Source organism: Mandrillus leucophaeus, unplaced genomic scaffold (assembly GCF_000951045.1).
Source record: "Mandrillus leucophaeus isolate KB7577 unplaced genomic scaffold, Mleu.le_1.0 Scaffold580, whole genome shotgun sequence".
NCBI lineage: Eukaryota > Metazoa > Chordata > Mammalia > Primates > Cercopithecidae > Mandrillus > Mandrillus leucophaeus.
Window position 1 is genome coordinate 1,226,260 of NW_012106253.1, and position 15,766 is coordinate 1,242,025.

General features: G+C 41.7%; 1 protein-coding gene across 1 annotated transcript in view; it reads right to left on the reverse strand.

Annotated features, from left to right (window-relative positions):
• Nucleotides 1-15,766, reverse strand: part of PPHLN1 (periphilin 1) — a 219,392-nt gene that overhangs the window by 172,750 nt on the left and 30,876 nt on the right. The gene's annotated exons all lie outside the window — the stretch shown is intronic.

The window sequence follows — 15,766 nt, forward strand, 5'->3', positions numbered from 1 at the left end:
AAAAAAAAAAAAAAAAATTAAATTGACTTACCGTGAAAGTTTAGCCAACCAAAATTCCAGAATAAATGAAAAAAATATCTAGTAATCCTGATACAATCTTACTGGACTAATCTTTTAAAACCTGTATTTTCATCTTCAACACAAACATCAGGACTTCTAAAGTTGGACTTAAATGTCTTATGCCTGCAGTATTAGATGATGATCTCAGAATAAGTTTTCCCAACATTCTGTACTTGTCTTATACTGTTAAAAACATGATAATTCATTTAAAAAATCTTTGCTCATAAAGATATCTATCTATATTTTCTTTCATAACCATGTTTATATAGAACATAAAAATACAGATAGTTTGGCCAAACTACCTGTATTTGAGTTTTGGTCAAACTATTTGTATTTTTATGTTCTATATTGTCTAAATGATAGCTTAGCCTGGAAAAATGTCAAGCCATTACCTTTGCCTCCTTATATTTCATTTTATTTATTTATTTATTTATTTATTTATTTATTCATTCATTCATTCATTCATTCATTCATTTTGAGTCAGAGTCTTGCTTTGTTACCCAGGCTGGAGTGCAATCATAGCTCACTGCAGCCTCGAACTCCTGGGCTCAAGTGATGCTTTTGCCTCAGCCTCCCAAATAGCTGGGACTACAGGCATGTGCCACCATGCCCAACTGATTTTTTTTTTTTTTAATATAGAGATGGGAGTCTGGCTAAGTTGCCACAGCTGGTCTTGAACCCTTGGCTTCAAGCAATCCTCCAGCCTTGGCCTCCTAAAGTGCTGCAATTACAGGCATGAGCCACCATGTCTGGCCTGTCTCCTTTTAAATAGAAAAATATATATATATGTATTTGCATACCTTCACTTAGTTCTCATCTGATAAACCCAAAAATGTGCTTTAGATAAGGTATGTTCTCTCTATCATACCGCTTGAAATCAAAGACTCATATTGCAGAAACACATATACATCAAATTATGAACTGTGTTTGTCTTTAAAATATCCTTTGGAAAAAATCTTTACTTGAAGAGGCTAGAGAGATGATGATTCATGCTATAATTTTATCTCATGAAACTATAGCAAATTTCTTTGGCTAACATCCCAGTCAAATTCTAAATATGACTTAATTCTACATGGAACATAACTGTCAAACTCTGTATTCATTTTAAGTTTCTTAAATCTATACCCAAGTACTGTATTTGACCACCCGTAGTCACCAATTTCAGAGAAAACAGTTTAAAATCACTCTTAAAATTTTAAGTTCTAAGTAGTCAATCACTTTTTGCTACAGTTCTGGGAGATAAAATTATTATATCAATTTCACTTTTCATTCAATTTTATACATTTCTGTGTCTAGCATACAGATTTTTCTTTCATAATAATAGCAAAACAAAGAAAAATAAACAATTTGAGAGCCTACTATGTGCCATGTACCTTACATACATTATTGTCAATCAGCTTCACAATCTTGGAAGACAGTTGTTGCCCATGGGCAAAGGTAGTACTCTTTGTTCTCTTCCTTTGTCCTTTGACTCAATCTGCAAGGAGCAGTTTTCTATGGTTTGATTTGGTTTGGTTAATGATCATTGCATGATCTGCAGCTAGCAGCTTGGTGCATGGCCATTTATCAAATGCCCTAAGAAGACTGGTATGGCAATAAGAGCTAGTGCTATATTTTCAAAACTGAATTTGGCTCTTTCCCTTCTTTTCAATTCTGTACCCATGTGGATATGGAAGGAACACTTAGGACTTGGTAGAAGTCTAAACCACGTCCCTTTTCTCTGTTCTCTCTCTCTCTCTTTTTTTTTTCCCCCCCTCACAAACCTAGTGTCTTGCCCTGACACAGGAAGGTCTGGGATAGATACCTTTATGCTCAATGAACAACTTTTTGCTCATATTTGTCCCTTGTTCTCTAGATCTGGCAGATGTTCTTTTCATACCACTGGAAAGGCAAATTTCAAAACTTGAGGGTGAATGAGGTGATGAGGCAGGAAGGAGAGACTAGATGTGCCATTTGACTTGCTTTGGGTGTTGGCATTTGTAGCCTCCAACCTAAGGAAGTGGAATTCTACTCTTCTTCTGGACCAGCTCTCTGGAGTTTTGCATTAGGGTTTGGAACCAAAGATACAACTAACAATGAAATATGACTTTGTCTTGATTTGCCCCATTGTGCAATAGCTTCCTCAACACTGTCACAGAAAGGAGTGACAGGCCCAAGACTAAGTCAGACATTCCTGGCCAAATACCATTCAGCACCATCTTGATGCTAATCCATTTTTATAATTTTAACATATAATAGCAAAGATCAGCCGGGTGCTGTGGTTCATGTCTGCAATCCCAGCACTGAGGGAGGCCAAGGTAGGAGGATAACTTGAGCCCAGGAGTTTGAGACCAGCCTGGGTAACATAGTGAGATCCCGTCTCTACAAAAAATTTTAAAAATTAGCCAAATGTGGTGGTGTGCACCTGTAGTTCCAGCTACTCAGGAGGCTGAGGTAGGAGGATCAACTGAGCCTGGGAGGTTGAGGATGCAGTGAGTCATGACAGTGCCATTGCACTCCAGCCTGGGCAACAAAGCGACACCTAGTCTCAAAAAAAATTGCAGGCTGGGTGCAGTGATTCACGCCTATAATCCCAGCTCTTTGGGAGACTGAGGCGGCAGATCACTTGAGGTCAGGTGTTCAAGACCAGCCTGGCCAACATGGTGAAACCTCATCTCTACTAAACATACAAAAATTAGTCAGGCATGCTGGCAGATGCCTGTAATCCCAGCTACTCAGGAGGCTGAGGTATGAGAATCACTTGAATCTGGGAAGCGGAGTTTGCAGTGAGCTGAGATTGCCCCATTGTACTCCAGCCTGCGTAACAGAGTGAGACTCCGCCTCAAAAAAAAATTGCAAAAGCATGTACTATGTGCTAGGCTCTGTTGTGACTGCTTTAATAATGCCACAACAAACACATTGAAATTAACACCAGAAAAAAAACTGTGCTGAATGTTGGCAGTAATGAAAGAGTTAAAATAAATGAAATTTTATAATTTCCCTGTAAGGGTACAGGTCTCCTTAGTGCTGCTATGAACAGTTTTAGCTCTTAGCTGAGACCAAATCTGCAAATTATAGAAATGACTTAGCTTCACATATGGTGTCATTAATTACTTGAAGAAAAAATATTGAGACTTTTTTCTCCTGAATTTCTGTCTTTTAATTAATGGGTCTATCATTCCACATTTGTTTTTGTGAAATAACAACTTCAAATTATTTCAAAAAGGCTGCTTCAGCTTGCATTCGTTTAGTAAATTAAACACTATCTTCCATGGGTATTCAGCGTTCATGGTAAAAAATGTGAAGGATGGGAACTGAGTGAAGAAACATTACTTTCTATCCAATCCCATAGCAAGATTCTTACTTGAAGGTCATAATACAAGGTTGTCAGCCAGCTTCAACTAACAAGCCTACAAATAAAATCATTTTTAGAAGATGGGAGGTCAGAGGGGCTGATAAACCAGCTGACAGTGTTCTAACGTGGCTCCCCTTATCTTGTGCTACATGATGAATCAAAGTTTCTGCAGACTGTTAGGGAAGAGCCAAAACAAAAGCAGGACAAATGTTGAAACCAGATTCAGAGGAGGGTACAAGCAGGTCAATGAGACCTAGTAAAATAAAGCAAAAGCAGAATCAGAGATTGGCCAAGGACAGAAGCCAAGTTGCACAATGACACAGTAAAAACTAGTGGAGATAAATAGAAAAGGCAGAGTCCTTAAAGATAATTAAGATTTAGATCAGCTTGAGCTAAAAGAAGTAAATCAAGGGAGAGCCGAATAGAGGTCTCTATGAAATCCAACAAAGATGTGCTATGTAGCAGGCCCAGTTTTGGTACATAAAGCCTCATAGATGTTCCTCCACTAATTTTAAAGGTTGCAGACATGGCATTTGACAGAAGCTAAGGTCACGTCACTTGGTTTTGTTCTCAAAATATGAACATCACCCTTCTGTCTCTTAAGTGCATTCAGGTGGTTGCAAAAGGCACTGAGCCAGAAAGCATAAGAATGGATGTAAATCTGTCTCTGCTAATATGAAACAATTCAAGGTACATGACAAACCGCATTAAATCAGCAAAGCTTTATTTGTGTCCTGATACTAAGAGCAGGAATTGGCCCATTTGCAAAGGTTCTGCTAATTGGCTTCTTTTTTTTTTTTTTTTTTTTTTTTGAGACGGAGTTTTGCTCATTGCCCAGGCTGGAGTGCAATGGTGCAATCTCGGCTCACAGCAACCTCCACCTCCCAGGTTCAAATGATTCTCCTGCCTCAGCCTCCTGAGTAGCTAGGATTACAGGCATACACCACCACCCCCGGCTAATTTTCTATTTTTAGTAGAGACAGGGTTTCTCCATGTTGGTCAGGCTGGTCTCGAACTCCTGACCTCACGTGATCCGCCTGCCTCGGCCTCCCAAAGTGCTGGGATTACAGGCGCGAGCCACTGCGCCAGCCTTAATTGGCTCTTTTTAAATGTAGAAAAACAGTTATCATCATTCTGGGATCATTGGGATTATTGGTTCTGCCTTCAGATAAGCAGAATAAACAAGCCTCAGTTCCGATGGAAACTACTTGTGTTGCATTCTTCCACACTAGGCTCTCACAGCCAATTCTAATTGGTTATTTGCTTTTCTCCTGTGTCTGTATCTTCACATCTACCTAGGCCAATGGACAGCTCCTGAGAATATTGTCACTTAAGATGTTTCCAAAAACTATTTGCCCTATGTTAGCAGAGCTCATCAGCTCACTTGCAGATAGGGTTGTCCGTTGGATTTAGTTTTTGCTTTCATTTCAGGAAGGGGTCAAGTAGCTTCGATAGACCTTTTAAAAAGTATAAGTGATATATCTACTTAAATATATTCCTACTTCAGTAAACTTAATATCAGGGGTAGGAGGGACAGGTACATACCCAGCCAACTGATTTCACATGATCTTGCCACTAAATATTATTATATAGGAAAGTAAAGGCATTATACTTAATCTTTTTTATTTATTTTTTTTGAGATACAATCATAGCTCACTGCAGCTTCGACCCCCCAGGCTCAAGTGATCCTCACACTTCAGCCTCCCTAGTAGCTGGGACTATAGGCATGTACCACCACACCCAGCTGCATTACACTTTGTCTAGTCTTCTCTTTAACGGTTGTATACATTGACCTGCACCCACCATTTTATTCTTGAGATTGCAGTGATAGGAAAGTAGGATAAGAAAGGACTGGGGATAAACTGAGAAATGGAATGAATGAGAGAGTCATTCATAACTTATTCAGATTTAAGTATTGGGTTATTGATTTATATATAGTCTAGTTCTCCCACATAGAAACTATAGCCATAGCTGACATAAATAATTTTTTTATTGCTGTATGTGATTATACTTCACTTGTCTAAAAGACATTGGTCCAACAACTTCTCTTCTCTATAATATGACCAAGAAGTAGGAAATAAGGGGGATCACTGTGATAAATGAGAAGTAATATTTCTGCACTAATGCTCATGAACTTGGCCGAAAAGACAGCCCTTTGGATTTCCAGTCAGTCCCTGTTTTCCCTGCCTGTAGAAGTAACATGGAAGTAACAGATTTGAAAGGAGGACAAGGCAGGTGGTAGCAAGCACGATGGTAGCATAAGAAGTGGCAGTGGATGGCCAGGCGTAGTGGCTCATGCCTGTAATCCCAGCACTTTGGGAGGCTGAAGTGGATGGACTACTTGAGTCAAGAATTCAAGACCAGCCTAACATGGTGAAACCCCATCTCTACTAAAAATACAAAAATTAGCCAGGTGTGGCGGTGCACATCTGCAATCCCAGCTACTCAGGAGGCTGAGGCAGGAGAATCGCTTGGACCCGGGAGGTGGAGGTTGCAGTGAGCCGAGATTGCACCACTGCACTCTAGCTTGAGTGACAGAGTGAGACTCCATCTCAAAAAAAAAAAAAAAAAAAAAAAATGTGGCAGTGGACAACTGGACAATGAAGGAAGTAACAGAGAAAATGTAAAAGCAGATTGAAGACCTTACAAAATTTAGGCTTCTGGGCCTATCTGTTATATGGACAAGCACATCTACATATTCAAATAAATGGAATATCTTTTACAGGCTACTAAGGAGTTTGGATAAATAATTAGAAATTATTAAGGACATCTAAGCACTAGCATAGCACTAAATTTTAGTTTTGAGCAGCCAGACAAGAAATATTTAGAAAGAACCCTATCACCTGGGTCAGTGCCAGGGCTATGGAAGTTAACAAGGTACATTCCCTATCCTCCTGGGATTTATAACGTGGAGGAGACATTACTGAGGGAGTAAAAAAATGATAGAACAGGCAGAAGAATGACTAGAATACAAAAGGAATGAAAGTGACCAGACCTAGGGCCTCACTGGATGTAGATGGTGACAGAAAGTCAAGATTCTGAGATGAATCTTGATTTCCCACACGGGCAGTTGGGTAGGTCGTTGTTGTTAACCAGGAAACAAAAAGCAAGAAGACAAATATATTAGAGAGAAAGGAGGAGTTCACTTTTGAGACGTTTGTGGGATAGCCAGAAGTCAGAAATATGTTTCTAACTTTTGGCTGTCCCACAAACGTCTCAAAGTGAAAATTATTTGGCATTCTAATGTATTTGTGATAATGGAAGCTGTAGGTGAAGATGAGAATACTGTATAAAGATCAAGAGGAATAAGAACTATAGGAACTTAAAAACCATCTACTTTTAAAATATGGGTAGATTAAGAGGAGCTAGGAAAGAGTATGGAAAAGGATTTGATCTTAGGAATAGTAATAAAATCAGGAGAGAGTGCTGTTGTGAAAGCTAAGTAAAGGGTCGAATAAGGTGAGTAGTGACAAGTGATTTTTGGATTTGTCAATAAGAGCATCTTTAGTAATTGTTGAAAGGGGAAAACCAAATCTAAAGGTTTGAAAAGTGGGGAGTGTTTATTTAGGGAAAGTTGAATCTCTGGGTTAAAGAAAAAAGAAAAGTGAAGAAAGTTGACAGAATGGGGAGAGCAAGCATAGATTTTTTTCGAGAGGCCTGGCCTTGAAGGCATGGTAGACAGCCTTTAGGATGGCTCCCAGTGATCCCTGCCACCTGGTTTTCATGCCTTTGTGCAATATCCTCCCGTTGAGTGTGGGCTGGACTTAGTGACTTGCTTCTAAAGAATAGACTACAGGCCGGGCGCGGTGGCTTACGCCTGTAATCCCAGCACTTTGGGAGGCTCAGGCGGGCGGATCACGAAATCGGGAGATCGAGACCATCCTGACTACCACAGTGAAACCCCGTCTCTACTAAAAATACAAAAATTAGCTGTGTATGGTGGCGGGCACCTGTAGTCTCAGCTACTCAGGAGGCTGAGGCAGGAGAATGGCATGAACCCGGGAGGCAAAGGGTGCAGCGAGCCGAGATCGAGTCACTGCACTCCAGCCTGGGTGACAGAGCGCGACTCCGTCTCAGGAAAAAAAAAAAAAAAAAAAAAAGAATAGACGAATAGACTACAGCAAAGTGATAGGATGTCACTTCCGAGGGTTACAGAAGACTAGATTCCATCTTGCTTGCCCTTTCATACAGTCTCTGCTCACTCAGATGGAAGCCAGCTGCCACATTGTGAGCTGCCCTACAGAGACCCACATGGCAAAGAAGTGATGGAAAATTCCAGTTAATAGCCAGTAAGGAACTAAGGCCCTCAGTTCAACAACCTGCAAGGAATTGAGTTCTGCCAACAACCAGATGAATGAGTTCAGAAATGGTTCCTCCCTCAGACAAATTTGAAATGACTATACCCCCAGCTGACATCCTGATTGCAGTCTTGTAAGAGACTCCAAGGTGGAGTACCTAGCTAAGGCACACCCAGAATCTTTTTTTTTTTTTTTCAACTTCCATCTTTTTAGACATGTTTTATTTATTTATTTTCTATTTTATTTATTTTTTTGAGACAGTCTCATTCCGTCGCCCAGGCTGGAGTACAGTGGCGCAATCTTGGCTCACTGCCACCTCCTCCATCCCCTGGGTTCAAATGATTTTCACACCTCAGGCTTTGGAGTAGCTGGGATTACAGGCATGCACCATCTCATCCGGCTGATTTTTGTATTTTTGGTAGAAACATGGTTCGCTGTGTTGGCCATAATAGTCTCAACCTTTTGACCTCAAGTGATCCCCCTGCCTTGGCCTCCCAGAGTGCTGGGATTACAGGTGTGAGCCTGCACCCAGCTGACACCAGATTCTTGATCTACAGAAACTTATTTTCAGCTAAGCTTTAGGGTAATTTGTAATGCAGCAATGGATAAATTGAAAATGCAGCTATGAAAGTGAATGGAGGCGGGAACTGAATCCAAATGGTAAGGTGTGAGACTGGGTGATGACTTTAGAAAATGTTTTGGAGAAAGGCTTTTTTTTTTTTTTTTAATTATACTTTAAGTTGTGAGATGTATGTGCAGAATGTGGAGGTTTGTTACATAGGTATACATGTGTCATGGTGGTTTGCTGCACCCATCATCCCATCACCTAGGTTTTAAGCCCCTCATGCATTAGGTATTTGTCCTAATGCTCTCCCTCCCCTTGCCCCGCACCCCCTGACAGGCCCCAGTGTGTGACATTCCCTTCCCTGTGTCCGTGTGTTCTCATTGTTCAACTCCCACTTACGAGTAAGAACATGTGGTGTTTGGTTTTCTGTTCCTGTATTAGTTTGCTGAGAATGATGCTTTCCAGCTTCATCCATGTCCCTGCAAAGGACATTAACTCATTCTTTTTTTATGGCTGCATAGTGTTCTGTGGTGTATGTGTGCCACATTTTCTTTATCCAGTCTATCATTGATGGGCATTTGGGTTGGTTCAAAGTCTTTGCTATTATAAATAGTGCTGCAATAAACACACATGTGCATGTGTCTTTATAGTAGAATGATTCATAATCCTTTGGGTATATACCCAGTAATGGGAGGGCTGGGTCAAATGGTATTTCTGGTTCTAGATCCTTGAGGAATCGGCACACTGTCTTCCACAATGGTTGAAGTAATTTACACTCCCATCAACAGTGTAAAAGTGTTCCTATTTTGGAGAAAGACTTTTTAAGATAAGACAAATTCAAACATTTTATATCCTGAAAAGCCATTAGAGAATTTGAAAATAAAGCAAGGAGAAAGGATAATTGGTAGAGCAAAAGGAGATAAGGAATGTCAAATAACAGCCTTTCTACTCTAAATGTGGTCTATGAACCACTAGCATCAGCATCATGTGTTGGAAATGCACAATCTCAGGCCCCACCCTAGACCTACTGAATCAAAATCTGCATTTTAATAAGAACCACTAGTAATGCCTGCAGACTGACTCAGAACACAAGTGAACAGAATAGATTCATCCAGGCGGAAATAATCTCTACCCGAGGCAAGAGGGAATAGGGAAGGAGATGGAGATATTAATACATTTGTAGATAGAACTGAGAAGGAGAGAACTTGGTGACAAAAACTGCTTCCCTCCCTCCCTCCCTCCCTCCCTCCCTTCCTTCCTTCCTTCCTCTCTTTCTTTCTTTTTTTTTGACAGGGTCTTGCTCTGTTGCCCAGGTGGGAGTGCAGTGGCACAATCATGAGTCACTATAGCCTCAGCCTCCCAGGCTCAAGATTCTCCCACCTAAGCCTCCCAAATAGCTTGGACTACAGGCACACACTACTATGCCAGGCTAGGTTTTTGGATTTTTTTTGTAGAGACAGGGTTTTTTCATGTTGCTCAGGCTGGTCTTGAACTTCTGGTCTCAAGCGATCTGCCTGTGTCAGACTCTCAACGTGCTGGGATTATAGGCATGAGCCACTGTGCCCAGCCACTTCAGTGCTTTCTATGAAGTACAAATTCATTCAGGGCACAGAGCTTGAAATGAGTGGGAAAAAATTACAATAGCTATGAAAGTGAATGGAGGAGGGAACAGATCCAATAATATATATAAATGTCTGCAAATAATTACTAGGAGTACAGCTGAGTTTGGAGACTAGGAATTTGCCAGGTGTGGGATTAAATATTTTTTTTTTCTTTTAGTGTTGTACAGCAGCCCGCATGTAGACTAGAAAAGGCAGAGTGCAGAATTAATGCAAGGATGAGATACAGTGAATTCTGGAAATGGGATAGTAAGTCGAAATGCACTAGAGCATCTTGGATAGAAATGAAAGAAGTTGAGTCCAAGTTGAGGAAAAACAGATTTATTAGGCTGGTAGATAAGAAGTAAAAATGGGGAAAGGGTAAGAATCCTGGAAAATTAGGAAGGCATTTTCAGAAATCAGAGTAAAATAAGATTTCAGAGGTAAAATGGTTATTTAAATCCTCCAGCATCTCCTTCGTTTTTTTAAAAACACATCTCATGAGCAGTAACACCCTCCATTTTTAAATCTCTAGAAATAACAACAGATATGGAAATTGTAACCATATTATTTAACATGCTCAATCCAAGGGTTGTAATTGATGAACTAGCTTTATGTGGTTTACTACTATCCCTTTAACATTTATTAAATGAGGACAGTAGTTTTGCTGCCCCCTTGAGAGCTCCAAGAGGCCCCCAGGACTTTTTAGGTATCCCTTAGAAAATAGACAGTTTTATGCTCACTTTAAGTTGCAAAACACAGTCCGAATATGGAAATTAGCATCTCCAGTTTTTTGGTAAGAATTACAATCTAAAGTTGATTTAGAATGAAATCTTCACTCTTACCGTTAGAATCAACTTCAGGCCAGCCTCCCCTACACCTGGAAGAGGAGATGTGATGAGTTTCTTTTCTCTCTTTGTTTCTTCTCCCTCAGCTTGATACTCATAGCTTCTGGGCCCTTGAGAGTTGAGGCATAAGGAGAGATGAAAGGAGAGGGGGTGCGGAGAGTTCTTATGTGACTGATAGCACTCTAGGATGACAGTATGCTCTCTAGGCTTGCAAGTATTTAAAGCAGATTCTCTCGCAGGTGTGTTTTTAGGTTCTTAGGTTTATGTTTACTCAACTGCCTGTGCTATGATGAAATTGTTTTCCTCAGTGGCCATTGCTGCTTCTGTAAATTCTCAGTCCACTCACACAGACCATCTCTTGGGGCTGGGGGAGAACCTCCTTTACCTTTGACAGAAGCCCTCCCAGGCCAGAACACTTTTTCTTTTGTTTGTTTGTTTGTTTTGTTTTATTTGGCGGAGTCTTGTTCTGTCACCCAGGCTGGAGTGCAGTGGTGCAATCTCGGCTCACTGCAACCTCCGCCTCCTGAGTTCAATCTATCCTCCTGCCTCAGCCTCCCGAGTAGCTGTTCACCACCATGCTCAGCTAATTTTTGTATTTTTAGTAGAGACAAGGTTTCACCATGTTGGTTGCGAACTCCTGACCTCAAGTGATCTGCCCACCTTGGCCTCCCAAAGTGCTGGAATTACAGGTGTGAGCCACCATGCCCGGCCACCAGAGCACTTTTTAAGTGACCCTCGGCTGATAATTCTCCCAAGGGCTCCACACCTCATCCCTGATAGTCATGCACCTTTGGCTTCTGTCGGAGGGGAATGTAGTTACTTCTCCAAGCAGAAGCATCTCTCTTGCATCTCTGCCCTGCCTCCTCAGCCAGTTGCTATAGGTTCTCATCTTTCAATTCCTCAGGCCTATCAAACACCAAGCCACCATTTAGTGTTGTTATAAAGGAACCTGAGGCTGGGTAAAGAAAAAGAGTTTATTTGGTTCACAGTTCTGCTGGCTAGAAGACTGGGCATCCAGCAAAAGCCTCAGGCCACTTCCACTCATGGCAGAAGGTGAAGGGGAGCTGGCACTGTAGAGATCACACAGAGAGAGAAGGAAGAGAGAGGTCAGGGTGAGGAGGGAGTGGGGTGCGGTGCCAGGTTCATTTTAACAACCGGTTCTTGCTGGAACTAATACAATGAGAACTCACTCATTACCACAAGGATGACACCAAGACATTCATGAGGGATCCTTCCCTGTGACCAAAACGCTGTACATTAGGCCCCATCTCTAACACTGAGGATAAAATTTCAGTATGAGGTTTGGGGGGGACAAATATCCAAACTATAGTGACATTCATAGCAACATTATTCATAATAGCCAAGAATTGGGAAAAAATCCAAGTATCCATCAGTTGATGAATAAACAAGAATGGTATATCCATACTGAATCCTATTCAGCAATAAACAGGAGTGAATGACTGATATAGCCAATGACATGGATGAACCTCAAATGACTATGCTAAGGCCAGACGTGTGGCTCATGCCTGTAATCTCAGCACTTTGGGAGGCCGAGGCAGGTGGGCCAACTGGGGTCAGGAGTTTGAGACCAGCCTCATCAAAATGGTGAAACCCCGTCTCTACTAAAAATGCAAAAAATTAGCTGGACGCGGTGGCATGTGCCTGTAATCCCAGCTACTTTAGAGGCAGAGGCAGGAGAATTGCTTGAACCGGGGAGGCAGAGGTTGCAGTAAGCTGAGATTGCACCATTGCACTCTAGCCTGGGCAACAAGAGCGAAACTCTGTCTCAAAAAAAAAAAAAAAAAATTATTATGCTAAATGAGAGAAGCTAGATACAAATGAGTATACGTCATATGACTGCACTTCCGTGAAATTACTAGAAAAAGCAAAACTGTAGAAATGGAAAGAAAATCAGTGTGTGCTTAAGATTGAGCAGAGGGCAGATTGAACATGAACACAAAGAAACTTCAGAGGACAATGGAAGAGTTCTAAAAGTGAATTGTAGTGATGGTTGTGCAACTGTATAAACGTAGTAAAAATCATCAAAGAATAATCCACTTACAATGAGTAAATCATACAACATATAATTATACCTCAATAAAACTGTGAAGAAAAACCTTATTGGTTACTACTAAAACAGAAATAGAATCTATAACCCCTAAACAGTTAAAATAAAAATCAAATTAATAGATTTAACTACTCTAACAAAAAGTGAAATAGGGAGAAAAACAATAAAAGAAAAACACACATAGTAAATGCAAAATAAAGTGGTAAGCCTGGGCGCAGTGGCTCACGCCTGTAACCTCAGCACTTCAGGAGGCCAAGGCAGGCAGATCACTTGATGCCAGGAGTTTCAGACCAGCGTGGCCAACATGGCAAAACCCCATCTCTACTAATAATACAAAAATTAGCAGGCATGGTGGCACACGCCTGTAATCCCAGCTACTCAGGAGACTGAGGCAGGAGAATCCCCTGAACCCAGGAGGTGGAGGTTGCAATGAGCCAAGATCGCGCTATTGTACTCCAGCCTGGGTGACAGATCATAACTCCATCTCAAAATAAATAAATAAAGTGGTAAGATTTGTCCACACCTATCATAACTGCAAACATTGTAAATAAATATTTGCTGATTTTAAAAAATCTTTAAAAAATTAACTTTATACTGAATTTCTAAGATATATCTTTATTTTAAAAACATCACAGATTGGAGCTCAAGGAGATGGCACAGCCCAGAATGTGGCTTTGAGAACGGGCTGTTGGAATGATTGAAGGAAGTCAAGAAATTTCAAGATCAAGACTGAATATCAGGCCGGGCGTGATGGCTCACACCTGTAATCCCAACACTTTGGGAGGCCTGGGCAGGAGGGTTGCTTGAGTCCAGAGTTCAAGACCAGCCTGGGCAACCTGGCAAAAACCCATCTCTACAAAAAATTAAAAAATTAGCTGGGTGTGGTGGCTTGTGCCTGTAGTTCCAGCTACTCATGGGGCTGAGGCAGGAAGACTGATTGAGCTTGCGGGAGGTCAAGGCTGTAGTGAGCCAGATCACGCCACTGCACTCCAGCCAGAGCGACAGAGACAGACCCTGTCTCAAACAAGGAAGCAATGAAGGAAGGAAGGAAGGAAGGAAGGAAGGAAGGAAGGAAGGAAGGAAGGAAGGAAGGAAAGAAGGAAGGAAGGAGGGAGGGAGGGAGAAGCCGGGTGTGGTGGCTCACACCTGTAATCCTAGCACTTTGGGAGGCTGAGGCAGGTGGATCACCTGAGGTCAAGAGTTTGAGACGAGCCTGGCCAACCATGTTAGTGAAACCCCGTCTCTACTAAAAATACAAAAAATTAGCCGGGTGTGGTGGTAGGTGCCTGTAATCCCAGCAACTCAGGAGGCTGAGGCAGAAGAATCGCTCGAACCCAGGAGGCAGAGGTTGCAGTGAGCCGAGATCGTGCCACTGCACTCCAACCCGGGCAACAGAGCAAAAAACTTCATCTCAAACAAAAATAAAAACAAAAACAAAAAACCACACACACACGAAAGAAAGGAAGGGAGGAAGGAAGGAAGGAAGGAAGGAAGGAGGGAAGGAAAGAGAAGGAAGGAGAAAAAAGAAAAAAAAGATTGAATATCAATATTGAAACTATCTAGAATGATTATGAAATTATGCATAGAGAGTAAGATTGAGGAGCATATCCTGAGAGGTCGGGTAATGACAATGCTGCTGAGTGTTGGAGGATGAAAACAATGGTGTGAACCTTGAAGAAGAAAGTGATTTTACACAGGAGAGGCAGAATAAAAGTCTAAAATTGACAAAATAAAAAAAAAGAAGATTGATGACCCCTTCTCCGTGGCATTTGTTTCATAGGGTGTGAGAGGATGAACAACGTATTCTCAATGGGTTGTAGACAAAGTGTGGTAAGAGGGCAGCCAGTGAAGTCAAGAGCAGGGTGAGGCACATTCAGGGGAAAATTGAGATAGAGAATAGATAAGAGTTAGGTTTGTATCTGGTTGTATGTAATAGAGTCATGACCTAGAGCGAATTAACCAAATAGGGAGTTTCCTGACCTTATGAAATAAAAAGTCTAAGAATAAGCATTTCAGGGTTGGCACTGCAGTTTCCTGAGATCATCAGGGAAGCATACTGCTTGCTTCCTGTGATACCATTCTTAGCATGTGGCTTTCAATTTTATGGTACCAAGATGGTTTCTGTAAAGCCAAGCATCATGTTCTAGATAAGGACAGGAAGAAGAGGTGGAGAAAAGGGCAAAGCGTGTGCCTACTTGACTCTGCCTCCCTCCCCGTCCTCCTCACCTCCAGCTTTTTTTTTTTTTTGAGACAGAGCTGTTGCCCAGGCTAGAGTGCAGTGGTGCGATCTCAGCTCATTGCAACCTCCGCTTCCTGGGTTCAAATGATTCTCCTGCCTCAGCTTCCCAAGTGACGGGACTACAGGAACACAGCATCACACTCGGCTAATTTTTGTAATTTTAGTCGAGATAGGTTTCACCATGTTGGCCAGGCTGGTCTTGAACTCCTGACCTCAAGTGATCTGCCTGCCTCAACCTCCCAAAGTGCTGGAATTACAGGAATGAGCCACCACACCCAGCCTGACTCTGCCCCCTTTTAATAGTAAAACAATAGTTTTTCTGGAAACTCTGAAGTAGACTTCTGTTTATATCTCATTGGCTAAAATCATGTCAACTACGACCACTCCCAACTTTATGTTTGATTTAGGGCACATTGATCAAAACAAATGAGCAAAATCAGTGTTACATTTAGTAAAGAAAGAGAGATGACTGGGCACGGTGACTCATGCTTGTAATCCCAGCACTTTGGGAGGCCAAGACGGATGGATCACTTGAGGCCAGGAGTTTGAGACCAGGCTGGCAAACATGGTGAAACCCTGTCTGTACTAAAAATACAAAAAAATTAACTGGGTGTGGTGGCAGGCACCTGTAGTACCAGTTACTGGGGAGGCTGAAGCAGGAGAATTGCTGGAACTCAGGAGGCAGAGGTTGCAGTGAGCTGAGTTTGTGCCACTGCACTCCAGCCTGGATGACAGAGAGAGGCTCTGTCTCAAAAA